General features: G+C 45.4%; 1 protein-coding gene across 1 annotated transcript in view; it reads left to right on the top strand.

Annotated features, from left to right (window-relative positions):
• Positions 1–11837: 11837 nt before the first annotated feature.
• Positions 11838–23463, top strand: part of PCGF3 (polycomb group ring finger 3) — a 138983-nt gene continuing 127357 nt past the window's right edge. The window contains exon 1 of the mRNA XM_069767664.1: positions 11838–12144. The gene's annotated coding sequence lies outside the window, so the exon portion shown is untranslated. The remainder of the gene's footprint in view (positions 12145–23463) is intronic.

Genomic DNA, 23463 nt, shown 5'->3' with positions numbered 1-23463 from the left:
CCATAAACTAATATAGCATGTTCCTCATTCTGGCCCCCAAACAGTAATTAAGTCCCTTATCCTCGCCCCCTTTATTTAATAATCTTGCCCAGCCTGGCCCCCTTTATTTTATAATATGCCCCTCCTGGCCCCCAGATACCCATCCTGCCCCAGCTATCCATACTGGCCCTCATATGTCCCTTGTTCTGCCCCCTAATAAATCCATCCTGGCCCCCCTTTATATCCATCCTGGTCCCAGATATATATTTATCCTGGCTCTCCAATATAGCCATCCTGGCCCCCCATATATATGCATCCTGGCTCCGCCATATATAACCATTCTGGCTCCCCCATATATACATATTATCTGCATCCTGGCTCCTCCATGTATATGTATGCATCCTGGCTCCACCATATATATCCATCCTGGCTCCCTCATATATATCCTTCTTTGTCCTGCCCCCCATATATCTTCCTGGCCCCACATATATTGATCTCTCCCCCCCCATATATAAGCATCCTGGCTTTACCATATATCCATCCTGGTCGCCCATATAGTTAGGTCCATATATATTTGGACAAAGACAGCATTTTTCTAATTTTGGTTATAGACATTAACAAAATGAATTTTAAACAAAACAATTCAGATGCAGTTGAAGTTCAGACTTTCAGCTTTCATTTGAGGGCATCCACATTAAAATTGGATGAAGGGTTTAGGAGTTTCAGCTCCTTAACATGTGCCACCCTGTTTTTAAAGGGACCAAAAGTAATTGGACAATTGACTCCAAGGCTATTTCATGGACAGGGTGGCACATGTTAAGAAGCTGAATCTCCTAAACCCTTCATCCAATTTTAATGTGGATACCCTCAAATGAAAGCTGAAAGTCTGAACTTCAACTGCTTCTGAATTGTTTTGTTTAAAATTCATTGTGGTAATGTCTATAACCAAAATTAGAAAAATGTTGTTGCTGTCCAAATATACAGTATATGGACCTAACTGTATATCTGCATTCTGGTCTTCCACATATATGCATCCTGGTCCTTTGTCCTGCCCCCCCATATAAATATCCTGGCCTTCCCATATGTATCCATCCTGGCTCCCCGTGCCCCATATGTATCCATCCTGGCCCCACATATATATCCATCCTGGTCCTTTTTTCCTGCCGCCCCACTTATATCCATCCTGGTCCTTTTTTCCTGCCCCCCATATATCCATCCTGCCACCCCCCTTATATCCATCCTGGTCCTTTTTTCCTGCCGTCCCCCTTATATCCCTCATGGTCCTTTTTCCCTGCCCCCCATATATCCATCCTGGTCCTTTTTTCCTGCCCCCCATATATCCATCCTGCTGACCCCCTTATATCCATACTGGTCCTTTTTTCCTGCCCCCCATATATATATAACTGCAGTTTTTTACATGCATTCTTTTAGACTCCACATAGAAGACAAGATACAAGAAAAAAAGCACCAAAACCGTACAGCTCAGCAGCGCAGTTTTCATGAAATTACATCCACTTTGCTTGGACAGTTAAACAGCAGAATTTTTGTGCAAAATAGCAGCAGAAAATACACAGCATTTACACTACATGTGAACACGGTCTAAATTTCCAAGCAAAGTGGATGTGATTCCATGAAATCTCCACTCTCTGTGATATGAAGACACTGCTGAACTCTGCCGTTTTGGTGCATTTTTTCTCTATAGGCTTCTTCTGAAAGAAAACACATGAAAAAAAAAAAGATGTTGCATATTTAAGTTCAGAATCAAAATCAGAATTAAAAAAGCTTTAAAAACTCTCTTTCATATCTGCCCCAAAATTGCATCAAATAAGCAGGAAAAAAAATACATAAAAGAAATGCGGCAAACACGCAACAATCAGAGAAGATTGATATTGCGTTATAGAAAGAACACAGCATTTACACTGTTCTCCCCATTACATCATCAGAGCTTGTGGCTCAGTAGCTTAAATGCCTACTTGTAATGATAAGGTTATGGGTTTGAGACCTGGGGAGACTCGTAGGGAAAAAAAAAATGAATTTTTTTATAATAGCTTATTTCTTTACTTATTTTTTTAGGAAGCAAAAAAAAAATCTTTTTCTTCCTCTAAGTATACAGGAACAATAGAAATACATTGATATATATCTTAACATATACTTACCTTGTAATGTCTTTGTGGCACCCCAGAGTCCGGTTGCCATGGAGACATTGCCTCCCTCTAAGGGGTGATGTCATGCCTGGAGGCAAGAAGGAAGGTCCTCATGCCAGGTAACACCGTGTACATGCCAATTCCTGCTCCAGGCCAGAAAGGGGAGCTTGCTTAAAAATTCTGGCCAGCAGGTGGGGATAGTGAGTCAGAAAGAAGTCAGCTGAGAGAGTAAACGGGAGTTGTCATGGAAATAGGAGAAAGCTGGAGCTGGTGACAGGACAGTGAGAGAGGAGAGTTGGCAGTTGGTCTGTGGAGAGGGAAGGGACAGGAGCCGAGACAAGAGCTCAGGGGAATAATAACTGTGTATAGGTGACCCGGAGCACTGAAAAAAAGGGACGCCAGAGTCCATGGCTGGGCGGGTGCTGTACGCCCTGACAGCCGAATCTGGAGGGCGGGGACTGCAAGTTCCCTGGCCACACCGAACACCTGAAGGCACGGTAGCAGACCAAGAGCCCCGGGGCTGACAGTGAAAAGGACAGTGCCGGTGAAATAGGCTCACGCTGTCTGCCATACCGGTTAGAAATCATCACATAGGAGAGGGCCGCAGCTTAGCTACAAGCAGCAGGGACCCTAAAAGAGAGCGCAGAAGGAAGGTCCCCAACCCCACCTGGCAGGGTGGGTCCCCTGAAAGCCTCCAGGCAAGCCGGACTCAATCCGTCATCTGTAATTGGTGCCCCAGATTCATCTATTTTCAAGTAAAAGGTAAAGAAACCTGCTCCTCTCTGTGTCCTTCACTTATTCTCTGCACCCCAACGTTCACCACCGTCTGAACAATCAAATATATTTGCCCTGGGGCCCCGCTCTACCCGTGGGGAGCTGAACCATCTTTGCTGCGTCACCATCAGCCCTAGTGGATCTAAACCGCAGCGTCGGCCACCCATTGCAAAACACCACAGGTGGCATTAGAGCGCGAGCCATGGCCTAGGGGTACTCGGTACCGGGTTCGGTGGTCATTAAAGGGGAGGTCATGGTGGCAGCGACCCGGTCCGTGGCCCTGGGTGTTCAAATAAAAGGGACTGTCTTTAAAGGGGTTTTTAGAATAAGAAATGTTCGTGACGCCACCTGTGGTATTCAGTCAGGGTTGACTGACGCTGTTTAAAGGGGTCCTCTGGGGGTGATGACACTGCAGCAAACATGGTATGGCTTCCCACAGGTGAAACTGGGGTCCCCAGGGCTCCCGGTGTAGTAGGGACAGGTGGTAGGTGGTGGAGAAAGAACCATAGGACACAAGTTGCAGTCTCTTTACCTCTTTACTGTTGCAAGGCAGCCACAGTCCAGGGTCCAAATCACGAGTGCTGTTGTGGTCTGGCCGGCCTGGAAGCAACTCAGGAATCCCCCTAACCAGGTGGGGTTGGAAGCCTTCCACTATGTGCTGCGTTATAGTCCCTTGCTGCCTTAGGCCTCACACAAGGTCCTCATGTTCTCTCTGTCCCCCTGGTGGGTAGGACACTACCCGCATGACAGGTAACTCAAGCCTTTTTACAGGGTCTCTCAGATGACTCCGGGCTCTATCTGCTACTGTGTCTTTGGGTGTTACTGGTGGACAGGTGACTTGAAATCCAGTTGTCCGCTAGTTTCTGCTGTGGGGCATGAAATTACCCTCCACAGCCTCGGTCTTCCGGCTACCGGTATTCTGCGCTTCAGCTTAGAAAGGAGCCCAGTCAGAGCTCCCTTCCAGTTTCTCAGTTTTTCCTGCGCTTCTCTTCCCCTTCCAGTCTCTATAGACTGTTCTGCTGCTCTTTCTTTCAAGGAGCTGCAGCACCACATGTGGCTGCACGGCCCAAGCTTTCCTTTCTCTCCTCTCTCCTTTACTGTCTGCTACCGACTCCTTCTTCTCTGGTCTCCCTGGACCAACTCCCTAACTCCTCCCCCAGGTCAGAATATATATTTATATCTAGGAAAGATCCCCTGAAACAGGGTTCAGAGCTCCAGCTTCTGGCCTGGAGTCAGAACAGTGTTGTATGTGCTGATTACCTGATAAAGGGATCCTTCCTCGCTTCCAAACATGACATCACTCTCCCCGTGAGGAAAGCAATGCCACTGTAACAACCAGTTACCTGGGGAGTTACAGCATTATGACCAAACACCACATAATTGTCCTCTATTTTATGACACGGCCAGGTCCACGGAAACAGATCACAGCCCCGTGACCTCCCCCATAGAACTCTCCAGTCCAATTCCAGGTACCCTACGGCCCTGGCGGGCTCGTCATTTTGGCGTCACGTACAGGATTTTCGGAGCCAGGCATAGCCAGGTACTGTGTGCCAGAGACTTTATTATATTGGTTGCCAGAGCCTTTAATGAGCTTTAAAATCACTGCCATAACTGTGTCACATAGTGCACGTGAGCAGAGAGGGGCGTGCCGTCATGGGCGGAGCCAGAAAAAAAACAAGAAGCAAAGCCCTGCCCGCGCTCTGACATCAGCGGGCGAAGTGAAGCGGGAGCTGCACTCGATTTTGAGCGAGTGAAAAGCAGGAAGTCCCAACTTGGAGACCAGAAGGAGCTCAATCCAGCCCATCGGAGAGCAGCTACTTATAACGATAAAGGTAAACGGAGCTTGGCTGAGGTTCACTGAAGGGGAAAGAAAATGCCCAACTAGGGTGGAGATTCAGCGGCTGTCGCAGCCGCAGCCCCCATAGTGCAGCAAGATCCAGCGGCAGCCGCAGCCACAGTGCCCATAATGCTGTTATCAATGCAATATATACCAGGAGCGGCCTGGTTACCACAGTACTCAGGAGAGTCGCACACCCTGAGCGACTTCAAGGAAAGACTATGTAGTTTTTTCAAAGTGTACCCCCTGTCTGAAAGTAAAAAAGTCAGTAACCTCATTGGCCAGTTAACTGGTGCGGTCCAGAGGGAAGTAAAGTCCTGGCTGGACACTAATAAAGAACTGTCAAACAAATCTTGGCCAGGCTGAAGGACACTTTTGACACCCGCACTGCACCAGAGATAAAAATGAGATTCTTTGGGTGCAAACAAAGGGTGCAGGACAGTATACAGGACTATGCTCTTAACCTTCAGGAGGCGCTACTGGCCGTAAAGTAGGTTGACCCTGACAGCGTGCAAGATGAAGATAGATTACTAACGGAGCAGTTTATAGAGGGACTCCAGTCTAACAATCAAATGACACAGCTGCGCATAATGGCCCTACAAAATCCTGAACTGGACTTTACACACTTTAAGGATAGGGCCATCCGGGTGCTGCGTGAACCAAATCCTAGCGGCACAGAGCCCTCTAGGTGACCAGCAATTACATACCAGCAGGAGGCAGCATCTTTTCCCCAGACCCCTATTGAGAGAGACACGCTGGCCAAAGATGATGACTCTGCTGCAGACCTACGTCTCCAGGTCAAGGAACTGACCAAAAGTGCGGCTGCACTCACAAAAACTGTTCAGTCCATGTAAGTGGCTCCAAAGAAGAAGATCCAGCTGGCCTCCAATCTAGATGACGTCCCATGGTGACAGCAGAAGAGAAGCCCACCGACCAGAGGGAGAGATAGTAATTGTTACGACGATGATGGACAGCTCATCTGTCGTCGCTGCAACAAGGTGGGACACATTGCAAGATTTTATTATTTAAACAAGCAACCCCTGGGGCAAAGGGCCGACACTCAGGAGTAAGATGACCTGGCCTACCAAGTTAGCGAGACAAGTACGTGGGAGGACGGCCGGTGCTGCCCGTCGTGATTAATGAATTCCCGATGAATGCCTTACTGGACACCGGCTCCCAGGTGACAATGATGCCATATGTCCTCTTTAAGCGGTACTGGGCTGATTCAGACATTACTCACAGCCCAGATAAAAACCTTGCCATCTTAGCCAGTAATAGTCAGCCCTTGCCTCAGATGGGATATAAAGAGGTGACCATCAAGATTGGCCAAGTAGTATTGCAGTCGCAAGGTTTGATTATAGTTGATATTGACAAATGAGAATGCCATCCTATGATCACTTTAGGCACTAATGTAATTGAAAATTGTCTTAGAGAAATCATTGTTTTGTTACAACAGGTAGCTGAGACCGCCAGCTCAAGTCAGTAGCGGGTCCTGCAAAAGGAGATCAGAGCAATGATTCAGAGACAACAGGTAGAGCTCTCTGGTGGAGAGGTCGGCAGTGTCAGAGTAAGTGATCCGGAAAGGATCCGGAAAGGATTGCAATACCCCCTAGAGTGAAATGTTAATCTGGTGTCGGGCAGCAATAGGCCTCAGGGGTCAAGACTACCAAGCCCTGGTAGATCCCATGTAATCTGATAGTAGGTCCACTATCCTGACAGCCAGAGGGATAGTTGATGTCCGCAAGGGGAGAGTACCAATACGCATCTTGAATTGTGGGGAGAGAGAGGTCCATTTACCCCGGTATGCCACCCTTGCTAAACTGTTCACTGTCAGAAACAATGCAATAGAGGCAGTAGAATTCTTGCTTCCGTCCGATCAGGTGGAAGACAATGTCTCTGAAGGGCAGCTGGACGATTGGTGTCAGCAGCTACACGTAGGCACTGACTCCACCTCTTCGCACCAAAAGTATGGGGCTTACCAGGTGGCTTGAGAATTTGAACGGGTCTTCAGCAAACATCCTCTAGACTTTGGACAGGAAAAAGGGGTCCAACACCATATCCCCACCAGAAATCATCCACCCATTAAAGAGAGGTATCAGCCTGTACCTCCAGCACACTAACAATGTGTCAAGCGTATGTTATGAGAGATGAAGGAGGTTGGGGTAATCAGAGATAATTGTAGCCCCTGGGCAGCTCCGTTAGTCCTTGTTAGAAAGAAAGATGGCACCATGAGAATGTGTGTTGACTACAGGTGAATTAACAGCATTACACGCAAGGATGCCTACCCATTACCTAGAATTAAGGAGTCACTAGCTGCACTGAGATCCACTGACTATTTCTCCACCTTAGATCTCACCAGTGGGAATTGGCAGGTTCCCATGATGGAGGCGAATAAATAGAAGACCGCCTTCACGACACCAATGGGCCTCTTTGAGTTCAACTACATGTCATTCGGGCTTTGCAATGCTCCAGGGACATTCTAGAGGATGATGGAATGTTGCCTCGGACACAAGAACTTTGAAACCGTTCTGTTGTACCTGGATGATGTCATCGTCTTCTCCAAAACCTATGAAGACCACTTGAAGCACCTGGCCAAGGTATTCGAAGCCCTGTCCAACTTTGGTTTGAAAGTAAAGCTGTCCAAATGTCACCTTTTGAAGCCCAAGGTGCAGTACCTACGCCATATGGTAAGCGCGAAAGGTGTGGCACCAGACCCTGACAAAGTCACCGTTATCCGGGACTGGCAAAGACCCAGCACCATTCATGAAGTAAGGCAGTTTCTTGGGTAGGTAGGCTACTGCCGGAGATTCATCAAGGACTTCACCAAAATAGCTGCACCCTTGCAAGATCTTCTAGTGGGCGTATCCAAGAAGGCCAAGGACAAAAGTCTTCTGTTTGAGTTGAACAAAAGGATAGAAGAGTCCTTCATCAGGTTAAAATTGGCCCTCACCAGAGATGAGGTCCTGGCCTACCCTGACTATGACCAACCATTTTTACTTTACACGGACTGGGAGCAGTGCTGTCACAAGTGCAGAAAGGCAGAGAGAGTGATTGCCTACGTCAACAGGAAGCTTCATCCCACTGAAAGGAACCCCGACAATTACAGTTCCTTTAAACTGGAGTTCCTCGCCATAGTCTGGACGGGAATGGAGTGCTTCAAGCACTGCCTGGCTTCAGCGAAGTTTAACATCTATACGGACAATAATCTGTTAACCCACCTTGAAACGGCAAAGCTAGGTGCACTTAAGCAGCGATGGATGGCCCGGCTGTCCAACTATGAGTTTTACCATCAAGTACTGAGCGGGACATAAGAACGCTAATGCTGATGCGCTGTCCAGGATGCCCAATTCACCAGATGGGTGAGAAGAACCAGAAGAACTTGAAGAAATTGAGTTACCAGCCTTCCACCATACAGTTGCGTCCCAGTGCTCCCAAGGGGTGAGGAATAAGCGCTATATCGTTAATCGTGAATGGGCCACACAGGAATAGTTAGGTTAATGCGTTGAGGTGGTAGGCCAGTCTGAACAAATGAGTTTTTAGGGCACACTTAAAGCTGTGTGGATTGGGGATTAATCGTATTAACCTGGGTAGTGCATTCCAAAGAATCGGTGCAGTACGTGAAAAGTCTTGGAGACGGGAGTGAGAGGTTCTGATTATTGAGGATGCTAACCTCAGGTCATTAGCAGAAGGCATGGGTAGGGTGGTAGGCTGAGACGAGGGAGGAGATGTAGGGTGGTGCTGAGCCATGGAGTGCTTTGTGGGTGAGGGTGAGGGTAATAAGTTTGTACTGGATTCTGGTCTGGATGGGTAACCAGTGTAATGACTGGCACAAGGTAGAGACATCAGTGTAACGATTGGTGAGGAATATGATCCTGGATGCAGCATTCAAGACAGATTGGAGAGGGGAGAGTGGTAGAAATTTTCATGACATATCCACACCCAGTCCCAACCATTTTGTCGAAGCTGACTGAGACTGGCACAAAAATTAAGTTAAGCAAAAATATTGTCATATTTGAAGGTGTTTTACACAAGAAAACTGTCCAAAAACACCTTTATGAATGGAGTCATAGTCCTTAAATGGGTTGACATTTTCACTTATAATACATATGGTTTTAAGAATCCTATTGGCTGAGTAAGTGGTGGTTTTTATGCTTTATTTATTTATTTTTAACGCTCCTCCCTCAGTAACTCTGATCTCTCACAATACTGGTGTGGGTCTGACATACTTTGCGACTTCCAACATGGAGGATAAACTGACTACAGAGAATCATGTATTAGGACATAGACAGAACCGTGTTGTCACCATCAACTGGGCACTCACAAAGTCACATGTCTCACACAATGGGGCACTTCGAAAGGGTTCGCTCACATCTGCGTATAATATTGTTGAGTGCAATGTGAGAAAAAAAATCACATTGCACTCGTTCCAATGTTATTCAATGAGGTAGTGTTCATCTGTAAATTGTTCCTCACCTGGAACTGGGTTGAGAAACAAAATCGCAGCATGTTACTTAATGGCTGAGACTCACCAATGCAAGTGAGTGGATGTAAGAAAAAAAACGAACAGCACAGGGATCATGCATGTGCCGTCCAATTTTCATGCACCCATCTCAAGGGAAGCCGGACATTTCAAAAGCCAAGTACAGTATATTCCCAGAACTGTCAAAATAGAATATATACATAGAAATATGTCAGCAACATATATAAACAGTGCTTTGCGTGTGTAATTTACTGTACATGTATTTAGCTAATAAAAATGGAGCGCCCCCAGACACAGGGCCACGAGTTCTCGGTACCGGGCCTCTCTGGTTCGGTTCTGAGGCTGTCACGGTGGCTAGACCCGGTCCGTGACCCTGCTAAGGGGCGTCCAGACAAGGGATTTGTACAGTCAGTCAATGGTTCGTGATGCCACCTGTGGTGTTCGGTCAGGGTGACCGACGCTGCTGTGGGGTCCACTGGGGTGATGAAATGGCAGCTGGATGGTATAACTTCCCACAGGTGAAGTATGTCCCCAGGGCTTCCCAGTAAGGTGGATGGTGATGGTGTAAGGCGCAGTCAATAACGAGGACACAAGGTTGCAGTCTCTTTACCTCTTTACTGAAGGCTTCAGGAGTTTAACAGGGCTCTCAGAGACCGGCCGGTCCGATGGGCACATCCAGAGTTTCCCTCGCAGATGGAAATCGTTGCCTACCAATAGCGCCTGTGTGTTGTAGTCCTACCCTGCTGAGCATTCGGAATAGTCCTCACAACTGCTGTTCTTGTCCGTTCGTTCTCTACAGCTCTCTCTCTCTCGTTCCAGATGTTGCTAATTTCTAACGTCCCCCAGATATGTTATGGCTAGGACGCCACCCGTTTGACGGGAAGGCTTGGAGGTCTTCCGGGACCCTAGAGACGCCCCTCTCCCAATGTTGCCCCCTATGTCTTCATAGGTGTAGAAGGTAGACAGCCAACCTATAATCAACTGTCCAGCGGAATTTGAAGTAAGGCCTGAAGTCAGTTACTCCTACGGTGATCCGGCCACCGACTACGCGCCTCAGTAAGATGTTGCCTTCCTCTCTCGGCACGACTCTTACTGGCTCTCCTTTGTGCTGATCTCGTTTACACTGTACCACAATATTCTTCCCCTCTTGTCTCTTTCTTAGGATACCGCCGCAAGGTGTGCAGGTGCGGTTCCGTTACGTTCTGTTCTGTCGCTAGGCACCTGCCAGGTTCCCACGCCTGACAGGGATCCCCCTGTGCCTTCTCCCTGCAACACCCCCTGCCACGGGATGTTGCCAGGTTCCAACCCAGTCAGCTTCTGACTAACTTCCTCCCCAGCCTCTAGTTTTACCAGTGTGAGGAGTGGCCCAATAAATAAAGCCTTTTGCTCCCCCTAGTGGCCGGAGTGTGAAGTGTAATGTGTTCTGGTGATACCTGGTCAGGAGAACTCTTTAGTGCCATCGGACGTACAGCTACTCGCCTTGGGGCCATACTGCAACGACCAGGTCTCTGGGGCGTTGCAAAAATAACTGGAAAAATGGCATGGGGTCTCCCATATTTTTAATACCCAGCCGAGGGAAAGCAGACAGCTGTGAGCTGGTGTTATTATTCTGGGAAGTGGCCAATATTCATGGATCTTCCCAACCTATTAATATCACCTTAAAGTTGTCTGCGTAGCCTTTACTGATTATTAAAAAGGGGGAACCCCCCAAAAATGTGGGGTCTTCCTTATTTTTAATAACCAGCAAAAGCTAAGCAGACAGCTGTAAGGTGATATTAATAGGTTGGTAAGGCCCTTCCCAGACTAATAACACCAACCCTGAGTCGCCCCAGAAATGACGTATCTATTAGATGTGCCAATCCTGGCGTTAAGCCTCAGCTCTTCCCAATTGCCCAGATGCGTTGGCAATCCGGGTAATGTTTTTGGGGTTGATGTCAGCCGTGTAATGTCCACTGACATCAAGCCCAGGGGTTAGTAATGGAGAGGCGTCTGTCAAACATTTTATTGCTATGGATGGCATATGGACGTAAAAAACGGGCATGCACATGGTATACGGAAGTAAAAAAGACACATGATGTGGGGATATAAAAACTGGTCACATGGATGGCATATGGACGCAGAATCTTCAATTTTTTTTACTGGATGAAAACCAGAAAATGTTGCATTTATTTGTCCTAACCCAGGAATAAAGTGTTTGACCTCTAACAAGATGTGCCAACTCCACCCCACAGCGTGCCAACCGGTGAAAGTGGCTCCACACCAGCCTGCCCCGACTACATTCGTGGCAGAACCTGCCAGCCATTGTATTGGAAACTTTATGGTGTTACTGAGAAGGTCCTCAGACAGCTGGCATTGCCCTGGGGCATCTTCTTCCACCCGGATAACGCCATTGCTTGCACCATTCACCACACAGGATGCCACCCTCACCCTGTAATCCCAGAGGGCGAGCTGAGGTGTGCAGGAGTGGCAGACATGTGCCGCCTGTCCTCACACCTCTCCTCCTTCTCTCCTGCATAGAGGAGGCCAATCCCCTCCTCCTCCTCCTCCCCGTGCTGTCCTCCCCCATCCGCTAGGCGCAGGCGCAGCTCACAGATTCGGCTCTCCTCGGCACCATTCGGCTATTTCCGCCTCTTTGTTTTAAACTCCAACCGGAATTTTTTTCCTCCTCATTTTTCTGTCTTCTTATTTTAACTAAGGGGGGACTCATTGGGATCACGGGAGCCCCCCTGCCCCCATCTCCACCCCCCTCCTTGGCTCTGCCCGCTGCACAGCCAGGCTTCTCCTCTTGCCCTGTGTGTCTGTGCTGTGCCCGGTGGTGAGAGCCCCTCCAGCAAGGAGCAGCGGCGGCAGCAGCAGCTTCACCTCCAGAGACACCAGACCCAGCAAGTCCGGCAGCAGCTCCACCACCACCACAGTGGGAACTGCAGCAGGTCAGTGAGAGGAGCTCCCCCATGAGATGGCACATCATGCCCCTGCATGTGGGAGCCAGGAGTGTGCCATGCCTGCAGCCCTCATGGCTCCTCAGTCCTGTACTGTCTCAGCCTGTCCTTTATCCCACTGCTCCCCCTCCCCTTCCTACTTTCAGTCCTTTCCAGGGACCCCCTGGCTCATGGCCTCCAGGGGGCATTCTGCTTCCCCCACCTCTAGTCATGGCATTGCCCCTTTACCCTTCACCCACCTGCCATTCCTAGAAGTTCTCCTGCACACAGCCCTCCTCAAGGTCTAGGTGCACTTTTAGGCTCTAGGATACCCATGATTCCTACCTTGCTTCATTCTAACCTGTCACTTTTTTTTTTCTTCCACTAGTACCACAGATTTGGGTTCAGGCAGCCTAGGTTACTCTTGGTGGCACAATTTTGCCAGCCTACATGCTCCTGGCGCATTTCACGTCCTTACCACTCCAGTCCAGTTCTGCCTTACTGAACCAGCACAATGAAATGTTCTAGGTAGACCTTGTTGGAGCCTGTCCTGCTGATGACCAGCCACCTGTCACCACCTTATGTATGTGGCCACTGTGTCCCGGTGTTGGACCCCAATGCCCCGCGTTTACCACCTATGACCAGTTACACCTCAACATTGGCCGCGTCCATGTGCTATACTCTACCAGCCCAGTATACTCTACATTCATGGCCAGTGGTTTCTGTTAATTTTCCATTATTTTGTCTTTGCATTGTTCTCTGGAAGTTCCTGCAGGCTGTTCATACTTTATTCCCCCATCCCTAATGGCACCCTGCCCTGGTACTTTTTCTACTATTTCTACTTCTAGCTTCTCTCATTTTCTCTTGGTCTGTAAATGTGCCTTTAACTTCCCTTTTATCATTAATTTATATATATATATATTTTTCCTGTTTTTATTTTCCCATGGTTGTTACTGACTGCTTACTCCATTAAAAGCTTCCGCAATGGTAGATGAGTGATGCTGATGACCCTTGTGTGCTTACCTGCCAGGACCTACGTGTGCCAGCTGCTCCATACCTGCTGATCATGCATGGTGTCCTGGCCAGTACGTACTATGGCAAGGCCATCAGTGGCTCTAACCTCTGGATGTGAGTGCCTCTCGATTTAGGTGTCCTGAGCATGAACTCCATTTCCCTCTTAAGTCATTCTTGCAGGGGTCTAGGGTTTACACTGATTTTTGCGAGGGTTGTTTTGAAGGGTAGCTGCTCCAAAATCTACACCTCAAGAAATGCTTAAAATACTCCATTTATTTGAAAAATCCCCTTTGCTGTTGTACGGCAAGTTCTTTATTTCCAACGAGTTGTTGCAAACCCTCCAATAAAAAAAGTGAAATGTCTCTTGGAAGTGCAAAGTCATGTGGGGGGTGAAAAAACATTCAAAACCAGTTTAAAACGCCTTAAAAATGCTTCAGGGTAAGAAAGACCCCTCCAAAAACCAAAATAAAGCTATGTGCACACAACACCTTTAAACATAGGTGAATATGACAGGTTTTTGGAGCAGAAGACACTTTAGGAAACTTTTTTTTTTCCCCCTGAATTGTCTTAGGGTTTTTTTAGTCGTTTTCTGACAGTTTTGGCTGCTGACATATTTTGGAGGGTATTATCATGTTTTTTGTTAATTCTTTTTAATGTAGTTTTCAGGTTGTTTTGTTCACTACATGGAATAATAAAGAAACTGTTTTCCTAGTATCTTTTGAGCTTTCCCAGTGACTTGTCTAGGAAAGTACGGGGTGTCTTCTGAGTGGAAAACGCCAGAAGAATGGTCAGGGCGCTTCTTGACACTTCTAGAAAAGTGGTTAAAAGACGTTCACAAGCCCAGCAAGTCCTTTTTGTATAGAAATGCTTGTGTTCATTTTTGATAGGTTTTTCAGGTGAAAAAGATATTGTGTGCATACAGTCTTAGGCTACGTTCACACTAGCGTTGTGCGCCGCTGCGTCGGCGACGCAACGCACAACACACGCAAAAACGCTGCGTTTTGCGACGCATGCGTCGTTTTTTGCCGAAATTTGGACGCAAGAAAAATGCAACTTGTTGCGTTTTCTTGGTCCGACGCTTGCGGCAAAAAAGACGCATGCGTCGCACAACGCAGCACAAAAAGACGCATGCGTCCCCCATGTTAAATATAGGGGCGCATGACGCATGCGTCGCCGCTGTGTCGCCCGACGCAAACACGACGCAAAACCGGAAACGCTAGTGTGAACGTAGACTTAGGAGGCTTTCCTGAAGTGGATTCCTCTTGAAAAACTTGTTGGCTTTTTTCCTCCTCCTGAAAGCCTTGTTGAGGGCCTATGGTTTATGGCGCCGTTTTATAGGGTCTTTACACTTATACTGTGTTTATGTAGTGGACATGGTGCTCACAGGACACTTCATGTTTCTGAACATGATTTCTAAATTCTCCAGTAGGAAGGTCCATCTAGGCAGCACAGTACAAACCTGATGAAGAGTCGTGGTCAGTCTCGAAAGCTTGCTATTTGTGATCCTCTCTACAGTTAGCCATCAAACGATAGCAGCTACTGAACAACTCTCACTTTTTATCTTTTCTGTCTTACTGACTTTCTCGACACAGATATTCAATCCTAGCATCAGATCCCTGCAATTATGACTTATAAAGGGAGGGGGACCCGGCTCATGAACTTTTGACAGCAAACTTGTGACCTTCTCTGAGTTGTGTCTGAGTCAGATGGTTGATTGCAATAATTTGTAGAAAAACCTGTAATTTTAGGTGTGGGTAGGGCCCGGTTTTAAGTCATACACACGACCACCTGTTACTTATATGCCCTGTCTGAGCTTGGCACCGCATTCCTATCACTGCTACAGAGTGTATTTGGAAATCATAAAGTGACATGAGAACGGTCTGTTACTTTGCTGGTCAGTTTCTAGTTCGAGGCACCATCTTTTGATTAGATTTGCTGAATAATGAGTGATCTGCACCCACCACCCATCTGTTTCTGAATACTATAATGGTCGTATTGAGTCTGATGCCTTGTTAGCGCTCATACTGTTTCTTGAGATTGGCATGGAGATTGTAACTATAAGTATTGTTACTGAAGCTGAGCTATTCTTCGCCTCCAGGTGGTAGCTGAACAAACAGAATTACTGGTTTATTGAGGCTATTGTACAATCTTCATACAACAGTATTTGTTATTGTTTCAAATATGTCATTAAAGCCCATATAGAAATTATCCTCTGTACTCCTTATTAATGTCACTACCATACTATATTGGATTAGCTTTGCATAGGGACCATCATGTTGTGTAATCAAGGCAACGTTGAGCCTTAAGGTACCGTCACACATAACGTAGCAGGGCCGCGCTTAGTAACCCGATGTTTACCCTGGTTACCAGCGTAAACGTTAAAAAAACAAACACTACATACTTACCTTCAGCTGTCTGTCCCCGGCGCTCTGCTTCTCTGCACTCCTCCTGCAACCTGTGTCAGCGCCGGCCAGCCGGAAAGCACAGCGGTGACGTCACCGCTCTGCTTTCTGGCTGCCCGGCGCTGACAGTGCAGAGGAAAGCAGAGCGCCGGAGGACAGACAGCTGAAGGTAAGTATGTAGTGTTTGTTTTTTTTAACGTTTACGCTGGTAACCATGGTAAACATCGGGTTACTAAGCGCGGCCCTGTGCTTAGTAACCCGATGTTTACCCTGGTTACCGGGGACCTCGGGATCATTGGTCACTGGAGAGCTGTCTGTATGACAGCTCTCCAGCGACCAAACAGCAACGCTGCAGCGATCAACATCGTTGTTGGTATCGCTGCAGCGTCGCTTAGTGTGACGATACTCTTAGGCTGCCATCACACTAGCAGTATTTGGTCAGTATTTTACATCAGTATCTGTAAGCCAAAACCAGGAGTGGAACAATCAGAGGGAAAGTATAATAGAAACATATGCACCACTTCTGTATTCATCACCCACTGCTGGTTTGGGCTTACAAATACTGATGTAAAATACTGACCAAATACTGCAAAAAAATACTGACATGTCCGTTTTTCACATTGTTTACATCTGAATAAGCACTTGGTCTTTAGCTTCAAAACTGCATAAAAAATCTTGGACGTGGAAGCATACTCTAAGGCTATGTTCACACATTGTGTTTTAGCAGCTTTTTTTATGCAACATAACTGTTACAGTAACAGCAAAAGCTATGAGATTTCAGAAATGTCATACACATGCTTGTTTTTTTTTTAAATTTGCATGTGACTTCTTTCAGCATTTTTGCAACTTATTTTTTATTTTTTCACCCACAGACAGCAGAGAAAGGTGAGGGGGAAAAAAAGGTTGCAAAACGGCATGTTTCACGGTGTTTTTGATGAATAAAACTAACTTTACTAAACATGTACTGTAGACAAAGTACACATGTAATCTGCACACGAAAAATAGGCATTGTGAACTTAGAGGTTTTTCTTATTGTCCTGAGGCTTTGTCTGCGGAAATAAACACATAAAAAAAACTAGTCGGTGAAACAAGGATCGTGCTGCAACCACAATACATGGTCTTATTCCTTGGTCTCCTGACCTGATCTATATTTCTGAATCTAGATGAGGTGGTCAACTTGAGTCAGGAGACCCTATGGTCCCAAGTGCCGGCGGCAGTTCCAGGTATTGACGCGAGAAACTTGCGTGAGTTTCTCGCATTGTACTCGCAAGTGTGACCCCGGCCTTAGATGCACCAATTCTGGCGCTTCACCTGGCTCTTTTCACTTTCCCTGTGGCACTGCCAAATGGGGTTCATATTTGTGGGGTTGATGTCACCTTTGTATTGTCCAGTGACATCAAGCCCACGGCTTAGTAATGGACAGACGTCTATAAGAAGCCTCTCCATTACTAATCCTATAGTTGTATGGTAAATAAACACACAGCCAGAATAAAGTCTTTAATTTGAAATAAAAACAAAACACAGTTTTCCTTTATTTAAAAATATCAAACACAGTTAGGCCGGGATCACACGCAGTGAGATACAGCCGAGTCTCGCAGGTTAAAACCAAGCTCTGGCACCGGCACTCTGGAGCGTGCAGCCACATAGCAATACATGGAGCCGCACGCTCCGGAGTGCCGGTGCCAGAGCTTGTTTTTAACCTGCGAGACTCGGCCGTATCTTGCTGTAGTGTGACTCCAGCCTTATACTCACCTAATGCTCATTCCATTGAAGCTCTCATGTCTTTTTAATAAGACAAAAATAAAAAACAACAATATCCCTCACCTGTCCGTTGTTCTGTCCCACGCCGTAATCCATGTCTGGGGATAAATTGTTTTCAACCTGGACGGTGCCAAGATGCCACCGTCCAGGCTTAGAACCACTGGGAGAATGAACTGCTGCAAGTGCAGCCTCAGTGACCAGCGGTGACATCATTGAGGTTACTGCCTGTCACTTAGGCTGCGTTCCCAGCCAGGCTGAACTGCGGTAATCTCAGCACCATGAGAAAAATCAAAAATACAGGGGAACCCACACTGTTTTTATTTATATATTGCGCAGGCGGCGGCTGATTATTACTCTGATCAGCTGCCGCCTGCTCTTGCTGTTATCAGTTGAATACAACTCTCATCTAGGTATGAGCTAATAGCTTCGGATAACTCCTTATCCAACTAGCTATAGCACTAACCGAATAGCTGCATCGGGAACCCTGATACCTGAAGCGCTCCCGATAGTCAGGTGTCCGGTGCTGCAGTTGCATGTCTCTCGGCTGTGTGACAGTCACAACACATGCATAGAGAGCCTGTTTGTTGGGCTCTCCATGCATGTGTTTTGACTGTCACACAGCCGAGAGACATGCAGCTTTGGCCCCGAACACCTGATTATCGGGAGCGCTTCAGGTATCCGGGTTCCCGATGCAGCTATTCGGTTAGCGCTATAGCTATTTGGAGAAGGAGTTATCGAAGCTATTCGCTCATCCCTATTCTCAACATTCTCCCCTGCAAGTGCTGATCGCGGCACGCTTCCCAGGTGCCGGTACACACGGACACTGAAATCTCCGGAATTGTTTTTTCAGATGCCGGAAATATCAGGACATGTGGAAGAGCCCTTACCTAGGGACATGTGTTGCTGACAACAATATTTGACTTTTAGGCAGCATACACTATGCAATTGCACGAGCCAAGGATAGGGAACGAGACTGTGTATGAATACTTGTTTGGACAAGTATCGACTGGCCCATAGTAAGGATTAATTATAATTTATATTTTCTACTCCATCCGTTTCCTTTACTTCTTTATTAAGTTCATACCTTAAGTCTGGTTTGGGCAACCCATTTTTTTTTTTAATTGAATGGAGAGGTCCTGCCTCTTGGCTATAACCATACTATGATCAGCCAGTATGATACTTTGTTGCTTGAAATAAGTTATTCATATGCAAGCTGTATTTATTTATTTATTTTTTAAGGGTTTGACCTTCACTATGAAGAGCTTTTCCAGGGGCATAACTACTCTTTGATTAACCCCTGAGGGTACGTTCCCGCGGTCAGTAAACGCTGTGGGTTGGACGCTGCGTACATCTGCAGCGTCCAACCCACAGCGTCCAGATGTTACAGCATACTGGATGGGATTTTCAGGAGTCCCATGCCCACTATGCGTGCACCGATTCCCGTGGCTCTCCCGTGGAGACGGATATGCGGCACGTCTTTCCTGACCGCCACATGTCAATTTAGTCTCGTGTCTCCGCTAGATAAATATCAATCGTACAGTGTATTGGACGCAGTGATTCCACACAGATCAATGGAATAACCTGCGTTCAAAAGCCGGCAGGCTTTGGATGCAACGGACGTGTGCTGCGTTCAAAGCGCTGCAGATTACTGACCGTGGGAACGTAGCGTTAAGATATGAGCCACTTTGTGTGTTAATGACCATTTTGCAATTTTCAAATTTTACATTTTTATGCACTAAGGCTACTTTCACACTAGCGTTTTCTGCAATCCGTCACAATGCGTCGTTTTGCAGAAAAAACGCATCCTGCAAAAGTGCTTGCAGGATGCGTTTTTTCCCCATAGACTTGTATTGACGACGCATTTGCGACGGATTGCCACACGTCGCATCCGTCGAGCGACGGATGCGTCGTGCTTTTGCGGACCGTCGGGAGCAAAAAACGCTGCATGTAACGTTTTTTGCTCCTGACGGACCGCTTTTTCCGACCGCGCATGCGCCGCCGGAACTTCGCCTCCACCTCCCCGCACCTTACAATGGGGCAGCGGATGCGCCAGAGAAATGCATCCGCTGCCTCCGTTGTGCAGTACGTTAAACGCTAGCGTCTGAATCTCTCCCCGACGCATTGCGACGGGGAGATTCCGACGCTAGTGTGAAAGTAGCCTAATATCAGATAATTATACCATACAAAATAGTTAATAATTAACATTTCCTATATGTCTCATTTACATTTGTAAAATTTGTTTTTAAACAATTTTTTGTTAGGAAGTTAGAAGGGTTCAAAGTTGATCATCAATCTCTTATTTTCCAACAAAATTTACAAAACCATTGTTTTAAGGACCACATCAAAGTTACTTTTGAGGGTTTTTTTTGTGTTTTTTTTTTTTTTTACAGAGAATACCCAAATGTAGACACCATTCATAAAACTGTACCCCTCAAAATGCTCAAAACCACTTTCAAGAAGTTTATTAACCATTTCAGGTTTTTCATTTTTTTCATGGATTAAAGGAATGTGGAAGGAAAATAATGTGTTGTTGTGTTTTTTGTTTTTTTTATTGTTTTTCACAAAAATGTTACTTTAGCCCCCAATTTTTTTATTTTCAAAATGGTAATCTGAGAAAATGGACCTTACAATTTCTTGTGTAATTTCTCCTGAGTACGCCGTTAACACCATCTGTGAGGGAAAACTACTGTTTGGTGCATGGCAGGGCTTGGAAGGGAAGGAGCACAGTTTGCCTTCATTTTCCAAATGCTACATGGAGTAGAGGGAGAGCCCCTGATGTGCCTAAACAGTGGAAACCCCTCCACAAGTGACCCATTTTGGAAACTCCTCCACAAGTGACCCATTTTGGAAACTAGACCCCTCAAGGAATTTTATCTAGATGTGTTGGGAGCACCTTGAGCCCCAAGGTGCTTCACAGAATTTTATATTGTTGAGCTGTGAAAATCAAAGATCACCTTTTTCCCACAAAAATGTTGTTTTATCTTCAATTTTTTTCATTTTCACAAAGGTAACAGGAGAAAATTGACCATACAATTAGTTGTGCAATTTATCGTAACTACACTGATGGCCAATATGTGGTATAAAACTACTTTTTGGGTGCACGACAGGGCTCCCAAGTGCCGGCGCCAGAGCTTGCTTTTCACATGCGAGACACGGACGTGTTTCTCGCATGTGTGACTTCGGCCTTATAGGGCATCTCCAGTTGGGGTTCCATCTGAATCGTGCATGGAAAACTCAGTGTAAACGCTCAGCGCAGAGCACAGGATAAAAGGATAAATATGCGCCGAGCCTTACTGTGATCAACCAACAAATCAACAGCAGGTGAATAGTTGGGTTTTAACAGCCAGGGGTATTTTTGGTTTTGCACTTTCATCTTTTGCCCCCTTCTTCCCAGAGCCATAACATTTTTATATTTTGGTCAAAACAGCCATGTGAGAGCTTGTTTGTTGTGTGTGTGTTTTTTTTTTTTTTAATTTGCAGGACGAGTTGTACTTTTGAAAGACACCATTGGTTTTACCATGTTATGTAATAGAAAACGGGCTTTTTTACTAGGTTCACGAAATGCTAAAACTGACCTGCCATTATGATTTTCCAGGTCATGAGTTCATAGACACCAAACATGTCTAGGTTCTTTTTTTTTATCTAAGTGGGGAAAAAAACTTCCAAAGTGTGTGTATATATATCTATATCTATATATCTATATCTCTCCGAGACCCGTAGCATTTTGATGAGGGCTTATTTTTTGCGTGCCGAGCTGATGTTTTTAATGATACCATTTTGGTGCAGATACGTTCTTTTGATCGCCTGTTATTGCATTTTATTGCAATGTTGCAATGACCAAAAAAAGTGCTTCAATTTTTTTTTTCTTGCTACGCCATTTACCAATTGGATTAACTCCTTTTATATATTGATCAGGCGATTCTGAATGCGGTGATACCAAATATGTGTATATTTGTTTTTTTTTTAATTTTTTTATATTGTTTTATTTTGAATGGGATAAAAGGGGGGTGATATGAACTTTTATATTTTATTTTTTTAATATTTAAAAAAAAAAATATATATTTTTTACTTCAGTAGTCTCCACGGGAGACTAGAAGCTGCACTTGTCCAATCGCCTCTGCTACATTTTTTTCAAAATTGCTACCAACAATCATGTGAGGGCACACAAATTCTTTCATCACTTCCTATTCCAATTTTTGGGAGGCAGAATGAACAAAAACCAGCAATTCAAGACTTTTATTTGTATTTTTTCAATGTGTGGTAAACTTGATAAAACAGATGTATTCTTCTGGTCAGTACTATTGCGGGGATACCACATTTGTTTTGGCGCTTTAACACAATGAAAGCAATTCTAAGGGAAAAATAATTTTTCCATCGCATTATTCTGAGAGCTATAATGTGTTTTTTTTTTTTTTTTCTTTTTTTTTTCCGTTATCGATATGTATAGCTGCTTGTGATTTTTTTTTTTTGCTAGAGAAGATAACGTCAACAGCAATACCATTTTCATTTACATTGGTCTTTTTGATCGCGATTTATTCCACTTTTTGCCAGCAGTATGATGAAAAACATTATTTTTTTTTGCCACTATTTTTTTTTTTTTTTTCTAAACTCTGTTCACTGATGGGGTTAACTAGTGGGGCAGTTTTATAGGTTGGGTCGTTCCGAACTCAGTGATACCAAATGTATGTACTTACATTGTTTGTTTCTACATAATGCATTGTTTTGCACCAGCACTGCAATGCATGAGACCTGACGAAGCATTAGTGAAACACGCGTCGGGTGTTTGGTGGGTGAACTCATTATATGATATAGGTACTGAACCTTGGATATGCTCTTTAACCCCTTAAGCCCCGAGGGTGGTTTGCACGTTAATGACCGGGCCAATTTTTACAATTCTGACCACTGTCCCTTTTATGAGGTTATAACTCTGGAACGCTTCAACGGATCCCGGTGATTCTGACATTTTCTCGAGACATATTGTACTTCATGATAGTGATAGCAAACAAATCTATTACCTGCGTTTATTTGTGAAAAAAACGGAAATTTGACAAAAATTTAGATAATTTTGCAATTTTCGAACTTTGAATTTTTATGCCCTTAAATCACAGAGATATGTCACACAAAATTCTTAATAAGTAACATTTCCCACATGTCTACTTTACATAGAAAATACCCAAGTGTGACAGCATTCTAAAAACTGCACCCCTCAAGGTGCTCAAAACCACATTCAAGAAGTTTATTAACCCTTCAGGTGTTTCACAGGAATTTTTGGAATGTTACATTATTCACAAAAAATTTACTTCAGCTCCAATTTGTTTTATTTTACCAAGGGTAACAAGAGAAAATGGACCCCAAAAGTTGTTGTACAATTTGTGTTGAGTACGCAGATACCCCATATGTGGGGGTAAACCTCTGTTTGGGTGCATGGCAGAGCTCGGAAGGGAAGGAGCACCGTTTGACTTTTCAATGCAAAATTGGCTGGAATTGAGATGGGACGCCTTGTTGCGTTGGGTAGCCCCTGATGTGCCTAAACATTGAAACCCCCCACAAGTGACACAATTTTGGAAAGTAGACCCCCTAAGGAACTTATCTAGATGTGTGGTGAGCACTTTGACCCACCAAGTGCTTCACAGAAGTTTATAATGTAGAGCTGTAAAAATAAAAAATATTTTTCCACAAAAATTATTTTTTAGCCCCCAGTTTTTGTTTTTTACAGGAAAAATTGGAACCCCAAAGTTGTTGTGCAATTTGTCCTGAGTGCGCTATGTGGGGGTAACCACCGTTTGGGCGCATGGCAGAGCTCGGAAGGGAAGGAGCGCCATTTGGAATGCAGACTTAGATGGATTGGTCTGCAGGTGTCACGGTCAGGTGTTTGCAGAGCCCCTGAGTACCTAAACAGTAGAAACACCCCACAAGTGACCCCATATTGGAAACTACACGCCCCAAGGAACTTATCTAGATGTGTTGTGAGAACTTTGAACCCCCAAGTATTTCACTACACTTTATAACGCAGAGCCGTGAAAATAAAAAATAATTTTTTTCCCACAAAAATGTTTTTGTAGCCCCCCAAATTTTTATTTTCCCAAGGGTAGCAAGAGAAATTGGTAATTTCATTATACACCGCGCTGAATTACCGGCTTTTCTAGAGAACACC

The sequence above is a fragment of the Ranitomeya imitator genome, chromosome 1, assembly GCF_032444005.1.
Source record: "Ranitomeya imitator isolate aRanImi1 chromosome 1, aRanImi1.pri, whole genome shotgun sequence".
NCBI lineage: Eukaryota > Metazoa > Chordata > Amphibia > Anura > Dendrobatidae > Ranitomeya > Ranitomeya imitator.
Note: the sequence above shows the minus strand (reverse complement) of the source record. Positions and strands in the feature narration are given on the sequence as shown.